At 31.2% G+C, this 19,052-nt stretch overlaps 1 protein-coding gene across 1 annotated transcript in view; it reads right to left on the reverse strand.

The window, feature by feature from the left end:
• toy (paired box 6 protein twin of eyeless) overlaps window positions 1–19,052 on the reverse strand; it is a 146,652-nt gene that overhangs the window by 24,611 nt on the left and 102,989 nt on the right. The window lies entirely within an intron of this gene.

Genomic DNA, 19,052 nt, shown 5'->3' on the forward strand with positions numbered 1-19,052 from the left:
GTACCACTTATGATATATCGTTGAAAAACTCTCAATGAGGGCTTATTATTGAAGTTAAGAAAAAGTAAAAAATCCACATATTTTGGATTTCGGGCTTTTTTGGTCACTTTTGGTCCACTCGATTGCAATCAAAAGGAGAGGTGCACAACTAGATGTAACAACAGTCCTAAATTCAAAATGTTAACATCGTACAGCTAATCGTTTTTTAGTTATGAGAGATACGTACGTACGTACAGGCGTCATGCTGAAACTACTCAAAATTGATTCAGCGGTGGTGAAAATGGATATTTCCATTTAATGGAGTTTTCGAAGATGACCTCCGGTAAAGCCCATAAGGGCTCGGAATGAAGGAGATGGCGGAGGGTGTCTTCCCTTACGGTGTTAGGGCAAAAGAATGGAAACCTTTAAGGAAAAGAAAAAAAAAGGTGAAAACTATGCTAACGTGATCCGTAGTGGTCGGTCACAACTAGATGTAACAACAGTCCTAAATTCAAAATGTTAACATCGTACAGCTAATCGTTTTTTAGTTATGAGAGATACGTACGTACGTACAGGCGTCATGCTGAAACTACTCAAAATTGATTCAGCGGTGGTGAAAATGGATATTTCCGTTGAAATTTAAAAACCGAAATTTTTTGCGATTACAATACTTCCTATACTTCGTACAAGGAAGTAATATATAATTCACGAGACAAAATTAGTGACATAACAATTAATTGTCATAAGATAAAAATTTTGTAAATGTTAAAGTCATAAGTTAAATAAAAATAATTTCATCCGTTTTGTAAGAGTATCGCAATTGTTTTAAATAACAATGAAATTATTTTTATTTAACTTATACAATAATATATAATAATATATTATATATACTTTAACATTTACAAAATTTTTAACTTATGACGATCAATTGTTATGTCTAATTTTATTTTGCGAATTTTTCATTTTAATTTTAACTTATTAAACAAATTCCTCCTGAAGATGGCAGAATAGCCGAAAACGTTTGAGGAAATCAAATAATTTATTGGTAAGCTGTTTTTAACATTATATTTCATTTTCATATTTATATATAATATATATATATATATTATACTATTATACTACTATATAATATAATATACTACGTACAAAGTTTTGTGGTTGAAAAATCTTCAAAACTACTAGATCGGTTTCCTTGAAATTTAGATATTCTGTAGCAGCTATCTGAAGTTGTGCATGTTAAAATTTGATGAATATCGGTTGAGTCGTTCTTCAGTTACGCTCAATTTAATGTCGACAACAGACAACATAATCTCAATTTGAGGTTATGTTGCTTTGTATCGGTGAATTTTTCATACGAGTGAGTTTAAACTTGATACTTGTATTAATCAAACGTATGTGGTGCACTGTACTCTGAAAATCAGTGCGTTTCTGACTGCAAAATAGTGAGAATGTTGAATACTCTGCTGAAGAGTTTTTTTTAATTTAAAAAAGTTTTCATTTGAATTAGATAAATTTACAACGGCAACATTGTTGGATTTTTCTAAAAAAAAATAAGAAATTATTAAAATTAGTCGATTTATTGAAGAATAGGGATCGTGGAAAATAATTAAATACTTCATCAATTGAGTTTAAAAAACGAATATTTTTGTTTCTAAAAAATCTAAAACGTAAAATAAAAATAATAGTATTAAATTTTGACGTATTGTAGTTTAAATTAGAATAAAAATTAATTTTTTCTAAGAATACTTTCTTTGAAACCGTTCTATTTGGTTATTTATTTTTATGGAATGATAAGTTCACTTAATTTATGAAAAGCTGATCATAACATTTTTTAATCGCTATATATTTTTGAAAACTTTTATTTGTTTTCTTTCGTTGTTAATTCAATTTTAATTAAAAAAGAAACAATACAATTATTTCTTTTAAAAATTAATTACTATCGGCAATTTAATTGAATTGATTTAACGTATTATATATTGGCTTCTATTAATTATATTAACAAACAATAAAAAATTAAGTAAATAAGAAATATTAACTCTATTCAATAAAATGAGTCGTAAGAAAAAATTAGCTATGATAAGTTACGCGAGTTAAAGATATACACATTCATTAAAGACAGGGTAAACATATAGTGTCGTATTCTATTGTATTTTGTTGTTGACAACATATTTACAATAGAAGGGATAATATTGGATCATTAAGAGTTCAGATAAACAGTAACTTATAAAACGGAGCTCAGAATGAAGGGGGAAAAGAAACAAAACATATATATAATACAAATACGTACACACACACCCACGTAAAATGTAATACAATAATCACGATGAAAAACATGAGGGATCAAAATGTTTGACCCTTCTTAAACCCCCCTCTCATCATTATGACCTCTGACCCGTAGTATACGTGAGAGATATATTTTGGAAAAACGAGACGATAGTCATTATGATGACGAAGGCAATGACATGAGGACAGCCCTATTTTTTTCAAACAATATTTTATTATCTCGCGGTAAGGGTAGCGTAAGTGTTGAAAGAAAGGGGGATAGACCACTATATATATATATATATATATATATATATATATATATATATATATATATATATTTATATATTGTACATGTTGATGATTTATGATTTTGTATTAGACAGTTACGTTGAAAAAGATCTGTCTTCCTTTAATATCATCATTTATAATATAAAACACGATAAAAACTAGTCAATGTTCTTTATTTACGCTAAAAAGTTAATTTCTATAATTCAGCCCAGTTAAATTTAAAGTTAATGTAAACAAAATATGATCGCTTTCATTTCTTATACCATGTATTTAAATTTCTTTCTGATAATGATGAAAAAGTAGAATTTATTTAAATTACAATTTTGTAATAAAAAATTAACGTAATTTTTTTATATTTAATATTTATATTAAACTATTTATTACATGATATATTCGAGGATCTCAAATATAAACAGGACTTTTCTTTATAATATTTATTAATGCAGAATAAAAATACGAAAATACGAGGATTATTTTTTTTCAAGGTCCGATCAGTTACGAAATTAAAACAACAGTGAAAATGAAATTTTTTTATTTGTAACAAGTACTTACTTAGTTACGCTATTTCTTTACATAGTCGCCACTCCGATTCAGACATTTGTCTTAAGCGTGATACCAACTTTGCAATACCCTCTTCATAGAACGGAGCCGCCTGTGTTTTCAGCCGTGTTTCTATGCCGGTTTTCAGCTCGATGTCTGTGCCAAAATGTTGTCCTCCTAGCCAGCGTTTCATGTGAGCGGTAAAGTAAAGATGGTACAAAACAGTTTGTAAACGCTATACCTGTAGACCTGTTAGAATACACGTGGTTTCAGAAGGACAGTCCTACGGCTCATACCAGCCAACAAAAGTATGACTTTCTTGGTTCAGTGTTTTCATGGGGAAGGAGTTTTGGATCCCTTGATCTCCTGATTTATCACCTTCCGAATTTTTTTTTGTGAGGATACCTTAAGGATGCTGCTTACAAAACTCATCCTCACACCGTTCCCGAATTGTAGATCGAGATTGAATGATGTGTTGCTGAAATTCCCCAACATGTGTTTAAAATCATGTAAATTCGTATTCGATTATTTGAATTGCATAATGGAGGCCGCTTTCAACAACTATTACAACTTACTTTTTCCCCAGGTTGCGTCACTTTTTGTACACTCTGTATATAGTCTCTCTGAAATTCTACAAACGTTTCCCAATTATGGAGACTTGCGGCTCCTTTCTTCATAAAGAGGATTAATACGAGTGGGTTGCGCTATAACTCCTCTACTTCCTTATCGTTCTGAAGCCGATATCCTCCCAATTCCTCCTTCAATTACTCAAACAAAAAAAAACTGGGACCGTACGAAAGGTTTTTTAAGGTTTCCTCATAAATTTCATTAAATTTATCCTGTGCTAACGACTATTTGAGGTCTGGATTTGTCAATAAGGATAATTACATCTGATCGGCTTAATGTGACTTACAGGTGGAATTTCACTTTGTCCAAGAACTGGGAGTTGTACGCAGCGTGCGAAGTTCATGGAGAAAATCGACAAACGATACGCGTTTCCGATGCCAAAATAAAACCGTTTTTCCAGCTGATGAACACTTTTTCCCCCTTACAAGGCTAGGTTCTCCACTTTTATGCTCACTCCATATATTCCAATTTCGGCTCGGTAATGTAGCGATAGGCCCATATCATAACATATGTGATAATTCAATTCAAATAATTATTTACCTCTACTCGAGATCGATTCAAGAGCCTTTGGCTAATTTCCTTTTGGGTCTGTTTCTGATTCTGGGTAAAAAAATGTTGGAACCCACCTCGCACAGATTTTACGAAACCTAAGCTGCTTTGTGTTAATGAAATGGGCAATTCCATTGACTGATGCCGACTTCCGAAGTCATTTCATTAACCTTTCATCTTCAGTGTTGTCACGGATCGGTCGATTATTTCATTCATCACTTTTTTCCTTGGTGATCTATCATAACTCTCATTTTCTATGGCTTCACACCTTCCTTTAAATTTTTTAACTTAGCTGTAACCTCGGGTAAAAGAAAACTCAAACTGTCACATCTCTAAACTGCACACGGTAGTTAAAATTTCGAAGTTTGACACTTTCATTCGTGAAAAAGTTCACGATAATTTGTAACTGAAGATGAATTTTTTTCCTGTTTAACCTTCGGGACCACCGTTAGGTATTGCTTCGGAGGATGAGATGAAATGGCAATGTTTTAGCGTGTGAAAATGCCATGACTGACCGAGATTCGAACCCGGGACCTCCGGATGAAAGGCCGTGACGCGCGCCATGGAGGCCGGCTAACTGAAGATGGATTTTCTTGCTCTTTCGTCACCCTATATCAGAGAAACACGAGTGCTAGGACAGCTGAGCATTCATTCTCTTTCCATATCCATATTTTAATATCCCTCCATGCCAGCCCATTCATGTTCGTACCGTGAAGACAAAAGTCCAGTTATATTTGATTGACCCTTGAATTTGCATAAAATAATAACTTTTTAACATATATTTAATTACTTTGAAGTAAAAATTGATACTATTGAAGTACAACTTTTGACTTTGTAAACTAATGATGTTTTTTTCTTAAAAAAGAAAGTAAATTTTAAAAGTTTTTATAATAGATTAATAGAAAAATTTATGTTAATTGTTTATTTATTATTATTTATAAAAAGGGTAAAGAGTTTACTATATACATTGGCTAAATTCTATAGAAAAAAATTTATTGATAGATTTTAATGTATTAACCTATTCTTCAACGTAACTATTCATTTTGTTTATTGAAACCAAAAAGCAAAACTGTTTACACACACACAAAATAGTAGATATACGTAAATACAAATACAGAAAGATATAAATGGCAAATGTACAGTTAACCATAATGAAAATGAACATTTAAAAGATTGGAGCGGCTACACTTTAATCATGATAAGTACTTATCCGGAGTAAAATTCGTTCACGTGGTTAGTTCCATTCCATGAAATAGGTATATGTATACAAACATCATCGGTTTGGAAATGCAGCAGCTATTTAGATAAGTAACTCTTTGTAGGCAGTATACCAAACTTCATTGCTGCATCTACCCTCTCTTGAATGTATTGTAGCTATAATACATTCGAGTGTGCGTGTTTACTTTGATTTTGTTAATTATTACAAGTGGAAGTTACTTCAACGAATGAAAATAAAGATATCTTTTGTTTCCTTTTTCTATACATGTTGAATTTATTTTCTTTTATCACAATGTTTATTAATAAAACTTTAATCAACTTTTAATAAATTAATTATTCTATAAATGTTCTGTACCATCTTTGTAGATTTCACAATATTTCTAACACGTTTTCAAATCTTATGCCGATACATTATCATTAAATCGATAAATAAATATGGTAAACAATAGAAATGGATTTTAAATTGTCGTATTGACATATGTACCCTTTTGTATAAATAAAAAGATCGTTCAATAATTAAAGAGATAAATGGGAACGGCCCAAAAAATATTTCATAGAATAAATTAAAATTGTCTGACGTTCAAGACGGCTCCTCAAATGCTCCAAGGTGTATTTTCTTTTACTAGTTCCAGCGTTCAAGTCCTAGTAAAGCCAGTTATTTTTACACGGATTTGAATACTAGATCTTGGATACCGGTGTTCTTTGGTGGTTGGGTTTCAATTAACCACACATCTCAGGAATGGTCGAACTGAGAATGTACAAGACTACACTTCATTTACACCCATACATATCATCCTCATTCATCCTCTGAAGAATTATCTAAACGGTAGTTACCGGAGGCTAAACAGGAAAAAGAAAAAGTTAAAAAAGTACAATTTACCACACATCCCAGGAATGATCGGCCGGAGCTGTACAAGACTGCACATCATTTAAAAATCATCCTCATCTCATTGGGCCTTTGGGGAATGGGTAGCTTATTGTTCACTAGTTGAACAGATTGCAATGTACACATTAGGAATATATTCGTGGTAGACGAGTTGTAAAATCAGGCTTATTGTAAGGAGCGCCGTCATTTTGCGACGCGCCAGGCAAATTTGAAAATAATCTAGCAATTTCTAATGATGCTGATATTTTTCAGGCTTATTCTAAGGAGCCCAGAAAACTTACGGCTAATTAGAAAATGTGCAGTTGTTTGCTTATTAAAGAGAAATAGAGGTCTAATATAAGCACTATTGCTTATAATTATAAATATAATTTAATCAAAATTAGAAATTGGTAGATAATTTTCCGATTTGCCGAACGCATTGCAAAAATGTCGTAGGCTCTTTACAATAGGCCTGATTTTTCAATTCGCCTGCGACATATATACAGTATTTCTAAAATGGTGGGCTGGCTATACTTTTTCGGATTCTACTTGTAAAACTAAACAAAAAGTATCCTTAGGAAAATTACTATTTCTGTTTCGTTCTCCCCTGTCCGCCATTTTGTTATTTTTATACAAAATTTTATATCTCAAGTTCGAATAGATAAATCGCATTAATATTTAATAATCATCTTGGTAATAAAGTTTTACAGTTAGCAAAAAATCAGGACTTAAACTCCTTCGCAAATTACAAAATGGCGGCCATGTTTATTTTTCAATGCGTTATATCTTCGTAAATATTAGTTTTATCAAATCGGTTAACAATTAGCCGAGTTACGGTAGAAAATTGATGGTGTAATTTTGTGTTTGTTTTCATGTCCACCGTTTTACGTTCAATTCGATTAAATATTAATTGCTTTTATTTATGTACCATTGCAAATTATATTAAATAATCATTTTCTCTCAATAATAGACCTATTAATTATGACCCAAAATTACAACATCAATTTTCTGCCGTAACTGGGCTATTTGTTAACCGATTTTAAAAAATAAAATGTAATTTTCTTCAAAATAAAAGGCTTAATATTTTAATTAATATAAATTTTGAAAAAAACTAATATTTACGAGTTATAACTGATTAAAAAATATTCATGACTGCCATTTTTTAATTTTCAAAGGTATTTAAGTCCTGATGTTTTGCTAATTTAAAAAATGTATTACCAAGATGCTTACCAAATATTAATGTGATTCGTTTATCCGAACTTGAGATGTATAAAAATAACAAAATGGCGGACAGTGGGAGAACGAAGGAGAAATTGCCTTTTTTTCTAATGTTATTTTTTGTTTAGTTTTATAAGTATAATCCGAAAAAAAAACATTGTCAGCCCACCATTTTAGAAACACTCTATATATATATATAAATCCCAGAGGGTTAGTCTAGTAAAATCGCAAAATCAGCTGAATTTTGAAATCGAAAGTTCTAAGGTTCCAGTCCTTGTGAATGTAGTTGGTTTTGTACGGATTTGAATGCTAGACTGTGGTTACTGGTATTCTTTATGGTGGTTGGGTTTCAATTAACTACACGTCTCAGGAGTGGTCGACCTGAGTCTGTTCCAGACTACATATTTTCTTTTTCACCCATACCTAGAAGGGTGGATCAGCTAATGCATTGCACACCCACAGAGGTTGCCTTTGTCTCTAACTTACCGAGACCCCGCGGGAATAACTACATATTTACCGATTCATTTACATTTACATTGCACTACATCTGCAGCCAACTCAGCCTGGCAAGCCGGTAGCAGTAATTGAATTTGGCTATATATACACACACCCACACCCGACAGTAGCTGGAAAACTGGTTGGAGGGGGGGAAAATAATATATATATATATAAAGAGAGAGAGAGTTTCACGTGACAGCTGATGAGCTGTGCGTCTGCGGGGAGGTCCAGTCAAACGAACACATGATGTTCGACTGCCCAGCTTTTGGGTGGGGGGGGGGCAGAACTCAGGCCACCCTGGAACTTAGAAGTCAAGGGGAAAATTGGCAATGTGGCGAGAGCCGCATTGTCGGACCGTGTTGGAGTTTCTTGATGCGGTTGCTTTGTTCAACCGACATCAGTAGTTTGCCTAAGGGAAAATACTCCTACCGCGCTGCTGTAGGAAGCTAACCGAGAGATATGGCTGGCTATCAGCCAGATTAAGGCTCCAAGCGCTTTAATGGTGGACAGGTACTTGCTGGCATTCAGCGGCCTAGGCGTGGCAGCGAATTGTTGTCTTTGATGAGATAAATTAATTATTGATAGTCATATATGTCTTAGTAGTTGACGGGGTGCGCCTACCCATTTTAGTGATATATGACAAGTCAGCTGTGGAACACGCAAGCGAGTGGTGTGTGGTGTATCTACGCTTGTTCCGCTCACGCTTTTAGTATAGATCTAGGAGCTAGTTAGGACACTGGTCGCTAAATTGTTTCGTTGCTCAGTTGCCGTTTGTGGCACAGACATTCGGTCTTATGTTTTAGGGTGACCGAATGGGGTGGTGGCGGGAGAAATCCCAAGCAAACCAATCTAGAGAGAGAGAGAGAGAGAGAGAGTGTATGAGAGAGAGAAGAGGAGAGGAGATAGAGAATGCTTTAAAATATTTTTTTTAAATTTAAATTCCGACCTAAAATGCAGAAAAGTTTTTTGATAATTTTATTTTAGATTTTATTGAAAGGATGTTAGATTTAGGGTAAACTTTACTGAAGCAAATATATTAAGATTCACCTGCGTATGAATAATTTAAAAAAATGTTTTCTTAAAATTTATTTCCCACCTCCAAAATACAAATTCTGTTTTTTTTTTGTTTTGTTTTTGATTCAACTCTTCATTTTTATTATTAATAGCCAGGAAAGTCACGAAATAATTTACCAGCTTTTTTTTTTTACTTCATGACAATTACATTTTAAGCTGCTCGCAAAGTCAAAAGTATAATGTAATAATAGCATGTTACGCGAGATGAGTAACAAAACATTTTGCCTTTTTTTGTGTATTTAAAAAATAAATAAATATGATCATTTTAAGTCTTTTAATTTACGTCTTTGTTCTATATTTACCCTATTTTCCAACTACTATCATTTAATTCTCTGCCTATCTAATGACTTTTATGGCAAAAAGCTTAGTAATATGTACGTTTTGGTTTTGTTAAAATATGCGGTTCTACGCCTGTTTGTTAATATTAGAATAGCTTTAAAGGTAGGGGAAAATATGTTGACATTTAAACTTTAAATGCAACCTATGCGTTGTGAGAACGTTATTATGGAGCCGCACATATATGTGTATACGATTATAATTCTTTTTATTTTTCTCTCGTTTTTTTCTTTTTATTTTTATAATACGACTAAAAAAAAAAAAAATAAATAAAGAAATAAATTTAAATGTAGTCTGTCGTTGAAACCAAGTTATTTACACTCTCTACCTCTTTTGTCATTTATTATTTTTTTTCTCTCTCTTTCTCTCTCTGTCTTTTATTTAATTTTACTCTACTTTAATTTTACTCTCTACTTTTATTTAATGAATTTACTATATATATATATATATATATATATATTACATTTATATTCTCTAACTTAAATGATTCAATATTGTTTCTTTAATAATAAAAATATACTGCCTTGTACACTGAAAAAAAATTCTATTCAACTGTTTTGTATAAACAGCTGTTTGTTTTATAACGGACCTAAAAAAAAAGCAACCCAATTTAAAGAAACACATTACGTGATTATTTATACTAGTAAAATTATTTGTGCTCAACAATATTGAGAACAATTTTTTTTATAATAAATGTTGAAAGTGTCCACCATTTTCATCAACGCAAGTCTTTACCCTCTTTTTCATAATCCGTGCAACCTTTCGAAGTGAACCTCTTTCAATTACTCGTCGTAATTCTTGAATTATGTTGACTTTCAGTTCTTCAGTTGTGCGTGATTATTTTTGAATATACAACCTTTTATATATCCTCAAAGTAAAAATCTGCAGGAGAAAGATGGGGTGATCTAGCTGGCCATAAGCCAATCGATATTACTTTTTCACCAAAGAAATTTCTCAAAAAGTTGATTATTAATCTTACCGTGTGACATGTGGCCCTATCTTGTTGAAACCAGGAATCTCTCTCATTTAATCCTTAATTTGCAATAAACTGCGTTATAATTGAAAGAGGTTTGCATTAAGAGTGTTTTCAAAGAATACGGGGCCAATTATTCTTCGCTTGAAAATTGTACACCAGTCACCAATTTTCTGTAGATGTAGAGGTCGTGAACGGATGATGTAAGGATTATTGGAGCTTCAGTAGCGATAATTTCGACTATTAACGTTACCACTCAAGATAGCCACGGTAAATGGCCTCCGATTAGACTTGATATGCGAGAGAGATTTCACAAAGGAAACCCGTATCAAGCTATATGCTCAATGGAATAAGTTCTGGTTGTTAAGTCCATTCCTGCATGGAATTCAGGAATATGTCTTCGAGAAATTTTTCATCCTACCGACAACAGAAGAGACAAGTCTCTTCTGAAATGGCAGAGGATTTGGCACATTAAGTTAACTCATGACCACCTATTTCGATCTCTTCAGTCTAAATATGAGGCGCAAATCTATAAACCGTTTATTTACTCCCGTTAATTTAAATTTTCTGAATCCATTTTCTTCGAATTCATTTTTTTAAAGTAATTTTCTTGAAAAAAAATTATTTTTTACATGACTGCCTAAAAGGGAATACAATGTATTTAGGGTGTATGTAGTTTCACAACGGCTGAACCGATTTAGATATATGTCCCTGCGTTGGAATACTGATTTTACTGGGAGTGTAGTAGTTTTATATATATATATATATATATATATATCTGTGTGTGTGTTTAAATAGAGTTAAAAAGAATTATGCCATGTACATGCAAATACAGTACTATATAAAATTGTCACCGTACGCTCTTTAATTACCTATGTTAGTAATTATTCTGTATTAAAGAGCAAAGTTTGTCAGCAATATTTTTTTTCTGGAGTCGTGTTTTTTTAATTTTTAATATTTATCGCTTGTTACTTTTTAGTACGAATTTTTTTGATTGTTTTTGTTATTTATTTTTGGAGAAAATTATGTTATTAAAAAAAAAAAAAACTAAAAAAAACACATAATTATGTATTAAGAGTTTAACACTTTGTTAGTATTTCACGTTGAGTTTTTATTTTTTTTAATTTTATAAGTATTTAAACTGACATGTAAGTTTTTACTTTTAATTCTTTAGGAAACAAAAAATATTTTTATTGCCGGCCTCCGTGGCGCAAGTGGTAGCATCTCAGCCTTTTATCCGAAAGTTCCGGGTTCGAATCTTGGTCAGACATGGCATTTTTCATACGCTAAAAACATTACATTTCATATTCCTTCGCACAAGCTTGTATTTAATCGATAGTCAAAATCAATCGGATCGGTAGCTACATTTTATCGATTCAGCTCCCTTCTTCAAGATGTTTTTCTTATATATCCGATAACTTGTTTTCTCTAAAATATATGTAATATATAAAATGTTGAAGTATATAAAAATAAAAATGGAATATTTTACTGTCACCCGACTTACGTCGCTGTGTAAAATTTCACCAATATATGAAGTCGGGAAATGAGTTTAATTTAAGTGGCGGCTCGTAGCTAAAATTAGTGGGGGTGCTGCTCCAGGAAATTTTTAACCTTTGTTTTAAAATTTTTTAAAAGGAAATAAACATGTATAAAAAGAAACTTGATAAAATCCTAAAATAATAAAATCAAACATTTTAAATGTTAAATAATAAAATCAAACATTTTACAGTTCAAGCTTGATCTAATTCATTTGAAAATGAAATCCATTCTTCTTGTTTATAAAAAAAAAATGAATGAAATAGAAAATCTGGAAGCAGGATAATAATCTAATTCTATACTTTATCACATTAAAGAATATGGTACACGGTTTTTAAGCACAACAAACGCGGAGAAAAAAAAACTACCCTTTACCAGTACGCCAGGGTCGGCACTGCGGGAGGGACAGTGCTCTCTCTCCCTAGCAGCCTTGCGTGCACTTTCCTATGTGCACATCCGCACAACAGCCGAACATCACGCCGCTGGAACTGTGAAGCGCACAGTTCCATACAAAGACTTTCGTATCTTTTTCATAAACTGGGGGATAGTTACTGACATTAAGCTTACAGATTATATATTGTAGAAGTATAAATAAAGAATTAAAGGAAAAAAGGACTCATTATATTAAATTTTATAGATAATATAAAGTGGAAATAAGGTGCTGCAGTTTCACAGTGCCTATACGCAGCAAAGATTTGAGGATACGTTTAAATCATTATAAGTTACATATTTATAAAAGTATAATTTTAGTATTTTTAAATTTATAGAACCTTAAAAAATTTATAAAAATTATCCTTAAGGATTAAAATGTTTTAATAATTCATCATATTAACTAATGCTCTCTGATATATTAGATTTACCTGTTTAGATATTAATTGATTATAAAGCGAGGTGAAATGTTGAGACAAGTTTTTTTATAAAATTTTATTTATATATTATTTTTGGTGTGCTAACACTTAAAAAGTTTTTCTTTTCATTATTAAATAAAAATTGATTTTATTCAAAAGATTAATGACGAGTGATTGAATAATGAAAAACACAACGTAATAATCGACTAGGTAAACTTACAATAGAAAAAAATAAAGCTAAAAAAAAAAAAAATTAAAAACAAAACAAAATGAATTTTGATTGGTTGAAGCAGATTATTAGAGGCGTATATACGTTAATAAAAATCACACACCACGTTTCAACACCTTCATCACTTGAGTTCAGTTAGATATATAATATTGTTGTTAACACTTGAATAACAACGAATACCTTTCATTCATTCACATCTAACCTAACCGTATATTCATATCACTTACAATCTATTATAATTATTATTTTTCACCGTAAATTTACACAGTTTTGCGCACTTAAGTGGTTAATCTTTCCGTTTTCATTTGTAAAAATATATTAACATAGCTAACACACTTAAAGACACTTAAAATATACGTACCTATACAAGAATTAAGCTTTTTAATATAATTATTTAAAAAGAAAAAAATATCAGACTTTATTTTTGTTTTTATTTTTATTTTTTTTTTATTTCTTCCCTAATAATTTCGACGCCTATCTTCATTTCCTCCCTTTTTTTAATAGTACTTTTGTACAACACTTATCCCTGCTTCCAATTATTAATTAACCAAAACCAAAATACGTTCAAACTTTACACTCACTTAAAAATTAAAAAAACACAAGAATGTTTGTTTATTTTGTGTTTTATTTTATTTTTTTCATATTTTTTTAAATCGCGAAAACTCTACTAGTCTATATAAAAGGATATACTTCAATGTTCTATAAACAAGATTAAATGCAATCCAATTTTTTTCTTTTCATTTCTTTATTATTATTATTTTCTTTTTTTAAATTCACAACTCGTAATTCTCACTTCATTTTTCATAAACCCTTATATATATATATATTACACGTTTTATGATTTTCAATTAGTATGATGAAATACTTGGCGTTAATTCAATACACAACACCATAACACCTCTATTCATTTTACTTATACAAACGAACAAATATTATACTAAAGAAAAAAATAATAAAAGAGAGAGAGAGAGAGTGTTATGTATTTTTACGGGAGGATTAACATCGGTAGAAAGAGTTAGAGTAAGGGAGAATGAATAGAAATAAATTATTATATACAATTGTTACAATACACCCAATACAATCGTATATATTTTTATTATAAAGTTAAAAGATATTAAATAATGAGGTTTTAAATTTATATATAAATACATAATGATTGAGGAGGAAAGGGAAATAATTTGGGGACTGATTCTAGAGATTAAAACAAGGAAAAACTTTTATAAAAACATATATTCGAAAACGCTTTTTTATCGAGTTACGATTCAGTTCACCCGGTGAAATAAGGTCATACTAAAATTTTTGTGTTGTATAAGGGGTAAAATTGATGTTTTTTTATATAAAAAGTGAATAAAACAGATCCCAGAACTGTATCTTTCGTAGTTTTTACGATTAAAACAGAAAAATTCGGTGACGAAATACGTTTTTTAGGTTTGAAGTACTTTGTTAAATGACTAATAAATGTGTAATATTTATTTATTATAACTTGTTAAGAATTTAATTATAAGGAAATTAAAGTAATAAAGTTTATGAAAAACAAAAAATCAACTTTTATTTTTTAAAACAAAGTAGGTAACTTGATAAAACTAAGGATTACCAAAATAAAAAAAATCCGATGTGGACACCACATAACTTCCTTCTACGCCTATTAAATTACATATATACATTTTTTTAAATGAAAAGTACATAACATTTTATTTCATTAATAACTTCCGATTTGTTTTTTTTTTTTTAATTTTTATTGTTATTGAATTATTATCTATTGTAAAACTTTTTTACAGTCAGAGATTAATCTTTATTAATAAATCAATATATTGAAATTAAAAAAAAAGCAAAGAAGAGATGAAGTCTGATTCGAACCGATGTGCCTTCCCCTTGATCAAAATATTTCATTAATTAAAATTTCATTTGGCTATAACTCTAGAACCCATAAAAATAATTACAATTTATGTATATCGTTAAAAAGCTATCGATGAGGGCCTGTTACTACAGTTAAGAAAAAGTCCAAAATTCATTTTTTTTTTTTTAGATTTTGGGTTTTTTTGGACACTTTTGCTCCAGTCGATTGCAATCAAAAAGGGAGGTGCACAACTAAATGTTACAACAGTTCTACTTCCAAAATTTCAACATCCTACGGCTAATCGTTTTATGAGATCTGCGTAGATGTCACGCAGAAACTAGTCAAAATAGATTCAGAGATGGTCAAAATGGATATTTCCGTTGAAATTTCAAAAACCGAAATTTTTCGCGATCGCAATACTTCCTTTACTTCGTACAAGGAAGTAAAAAATGAAAAATTGGTACGGCCGTCATTTTGAAATTTCTGAACGTGTTTATAATTTAATTTTTTTGTATATTAAACAACGATAGTATAAATGTGTGTTATAAATATTATTGTGATTTCTCATTCCGATCTCCAGATATGAATTTTTTTTATTAATAAAACAAAATTGCAGACTGAAGGAAAACGAAGAGGAAATCGAAATTGTTTTGTTCTTTTAAATACGTAAAATCCAAAAATGTATACTCAGTCCACCATTGCTGAAAATATTTTGTACAGTTCCGTAACGGCTGCGTTTAGAGTAAAATCCTCAAGAATCAAAAATATATTAAGATAATATTATCGACCCAAATATACAATAAAAATATGAGGTTTCCATTTAAAAGCTGACAACACGGTTGTAAGTCCTACAACTGTTGGACTTATTAACTGTAGCTGTAGGACTTACCCGTCACGCGGCTAAGCCGCGTTCCGGAAAATTCCTACAACTGTGGGTTGTTTCTGATGTACGGCTTACTCACACAACTTAATTTTATTTAAATATAATAATAGTCTTGTTTATTTAATTCAATGATTAACTAAAGCGCGCAAGCATACCGTAAATAATTCGGGCAGGTGTGGCGGTACTAGCGGCAACGGTAAATTAATGTAACTTCACGACTTACATAGAATAAATTTCATTTGTGCGGTCGGCAGACCGGTGTAGCCGCGAGGCTCAACGCACCACGTATCGAATCAACCGGCCGATCGAATTCGAGACCCAGCTTAACCGAGTTATCTTTTTACCCTTAAAAAAATTATTTATTTAATTCTACCGCTCACCTGTGACGTTATAACACAGCTGACGACTGCGTTAGCAGTTTTTTGAGATCGGGATGCGATTTTGCAAAATTTCTTTTTGCGGATATTGTTATTTTTTATTCGTTAACAAATGCGCCTAAGAAAAATATGACCTTAATTAGGCAAAATCTCGAGATACTGAGGGTGACCTTGCTTTACAACCTCATCCTTTTGACCTTTTAAGTTGAACATTTAACGCTATCAATGCCCCGTATATAGAAGTAATCTGACCAAGTTTGATCCAAATCGGCCCGGTAGTTTTGAAATTATAAGGTAATTTAGAGGCCAACACCGAACACACGTACATACAAAAATTGACATACGGAAATTTTCCATCCGGTTTTTTTGGCTCCTTAGCTGTCAAAACGTCAAAGTGCGGTGAAAACCGCTTATGCCCAAATTGGACCGATTACAATACTTTCCCTTCTAGAGCTATAACGCTTTCTAGACGGCCCAGTGGTGGCCATCTTTAATTAACCACTTTGTATTTACAAAGTGTATCACGAAGTTCTCCTGGGACTTTTATAACGTATTTTACTAGTGAAAGTAATGAAAAAGTTCACATCAATATACGTCGTAAAATGCTTCGTTTGCGAAATATTTAGCTCGTATTTTAGTTACCAGGGTGAAATGAGGTGGTATTGACATTTTTAGGGCGTTAATTCAGGAGAAGAATTAATGATTTCCTATGGTTTTTCATTTGGAAAATCGAATAAAATAAGGTCCCGGAACAATACCTGCAGGTTTTTGAGAAATCCGGGGTGAAAAATCTATAAATTGGGGTAAAAAACCTTGTTATTTATGTATGACGTACAATAACTTTTTTAAAAGAATAATAATGACATAAAACTTTAAAAAAAAACTTGTAGAAAATTTAATTCTGAACAAAATGGTTTATGATAAGTTCAATTAAACGAGGTAAAATTCGAATTTTATTTAGTAACATTTCATTAATACATTTCCAGATAAGTACTTTAATGTACACAAAAACCAGATTCTTTTTTTGGTGATGTGAAAAATGCTTAAAAACGAAATCTACTCTTAAAATATTTTTAAAAAATACTGGAAAATTCAGAACAGGAGTTTTCCATAATTTTTTTTATATTGCGTACATATTTTTCTTTTATCGTAGGATAACATGTCTTGGGAAGATTCCAAAGAGAATATCCACATCCACATTCACCAAGCTAAGCTAGTCCTGTCTTAACTCGTATCTCTGTTTCTTTATAAAGCGGTTAAGGACAAAAGTTTTCCGACTTTTTAAAAGGGAATTTTTCAGATAACTTATCCTGCGATGTATATCTAACGAATATTTTATAAAATGGTTCATTTCAAAATGGTGGTTGCCGTATTTTTTAATTAGGGGTAAAAGATATGTGTTATAGAAAAGAAGTTTCCATTGTTGATACCGCTTTCACCGCGACATTACCCTTAACTTACAATCACAGTGGCTACGCGTTAGATACCATACTCTTTCACTCTTTTTTTGATTTTTAATAAATTTATTTTGTTACATTTCCTTTCGTCATCATATTTACAAAAAAATAAATAAAATAAAAATATATCTTGGCAGTTATTAATCAGTAATGTACAGTTAATCTGTAATATTACTTACGTTTTTGGTAAAATAGTAAGATTATTTTTGATGTAGGCCAACCTTCCAATAATGATCGACCACTTCGTTTTGTATTTATTTAAATTTTTACCTTATTAATTAAATTTTTATTTCAGAGCTCAAAATTTTATATTTAGTATACAAAAATTGAGTAAGGTTTATTGTTCACTGAATGATTTGAATTACATAGAAACATCATTAGAATAAAAGGATAAAAAGGGTAATAAAACTTCCTACAGGAAATATTTTACTAATTTTAGTATCTCACTACTGTTTCTTGCATGTATATAAACATATATTTACAATAATCAAAAATAATTTTGAAAATTTGTACACTGTGGGTTGTTAAAATAATTATATTACATGCGACAAAACTAGTTCAGTAAAACTAGTTTTACATGCGGCAAAAACTAGTAGTATTTGTTCATTACACTGAATAACTGTTACCCGTGTGAAAGGTTACTTTATTGTAGCTATTGACCTTTATATTAAACTATCAAACTAATTTTTTTTTTTTTTGTCTTCAGTCGTTTAACTGGTTTGATGCAGCTCTCCAAGATTCCCTATCTAGTGCTAGTCGTTTCATTTCAGTATACCCTCTACATCCTACATCCCTAACAATTTGTTTTACATATTCCAAACGTGGCCTGCCTACACAATTTTTTCCTTCTACCTGTCCTTCCAATATTAAAGTGACTATTCCAGGATGCCTTAGTATGTGGCCTATAAGTCTGTCTCTTCTTTTAACTATATTTTTCCAAATGCTTCTTTCTTCATCTATTTGTCGCAATACCTCTTCATTTGTCACTTCATTCACCCGTCTGATTTTTAACATTCTCCTACAGCACCACATTTCAAAAGCTTCTAATCTTTTCTTCTAAGATACTCCGATTGTCCAAGTTTCATTTCCATATAAAGCGAACTTTTACCCAGTATTTACAAACCATCTGGTTTTTTTTAGCGAACCATCCGATGAATCTTATGCTCGTAAAAGAGTGGTCCATTTCATTTCATGTTTGACTGCCCTGCATTTGGGAATGGGAGCTTAGAGATCTATTGCTCTTTATTTTCATGACCGGGAAGAAAACTAGTCTCTGTATAAGGGGAAAGCTTTTCAACGAAGTCTTATTGCTGGACTATGTGGGAATTATTCGACGAAGTTAAATAATTCAACCTCGGTTTTTCTGTGAAATTGGATCTAGTTACTAACTAAATTTTATACAGAAGATCTATAATGGATATAGACGTTTCTAGCATAAGCAATCATGATGCTTGA

This window comes from Lycorma delicatula, chromosome 11 (assembly GCF_047948215.1).
Source record: "Lycorma delicatula isolate Av1 chromosome 11, ASM4794821v1, whole genome shotgun sequence".
NCBI classification, from domain to species: Eukaryota; Metazoa; Arthropoda; class Insecta; order Hemiptera; family Fulgoridae; genus Lycorma; species Lycorma delicatula.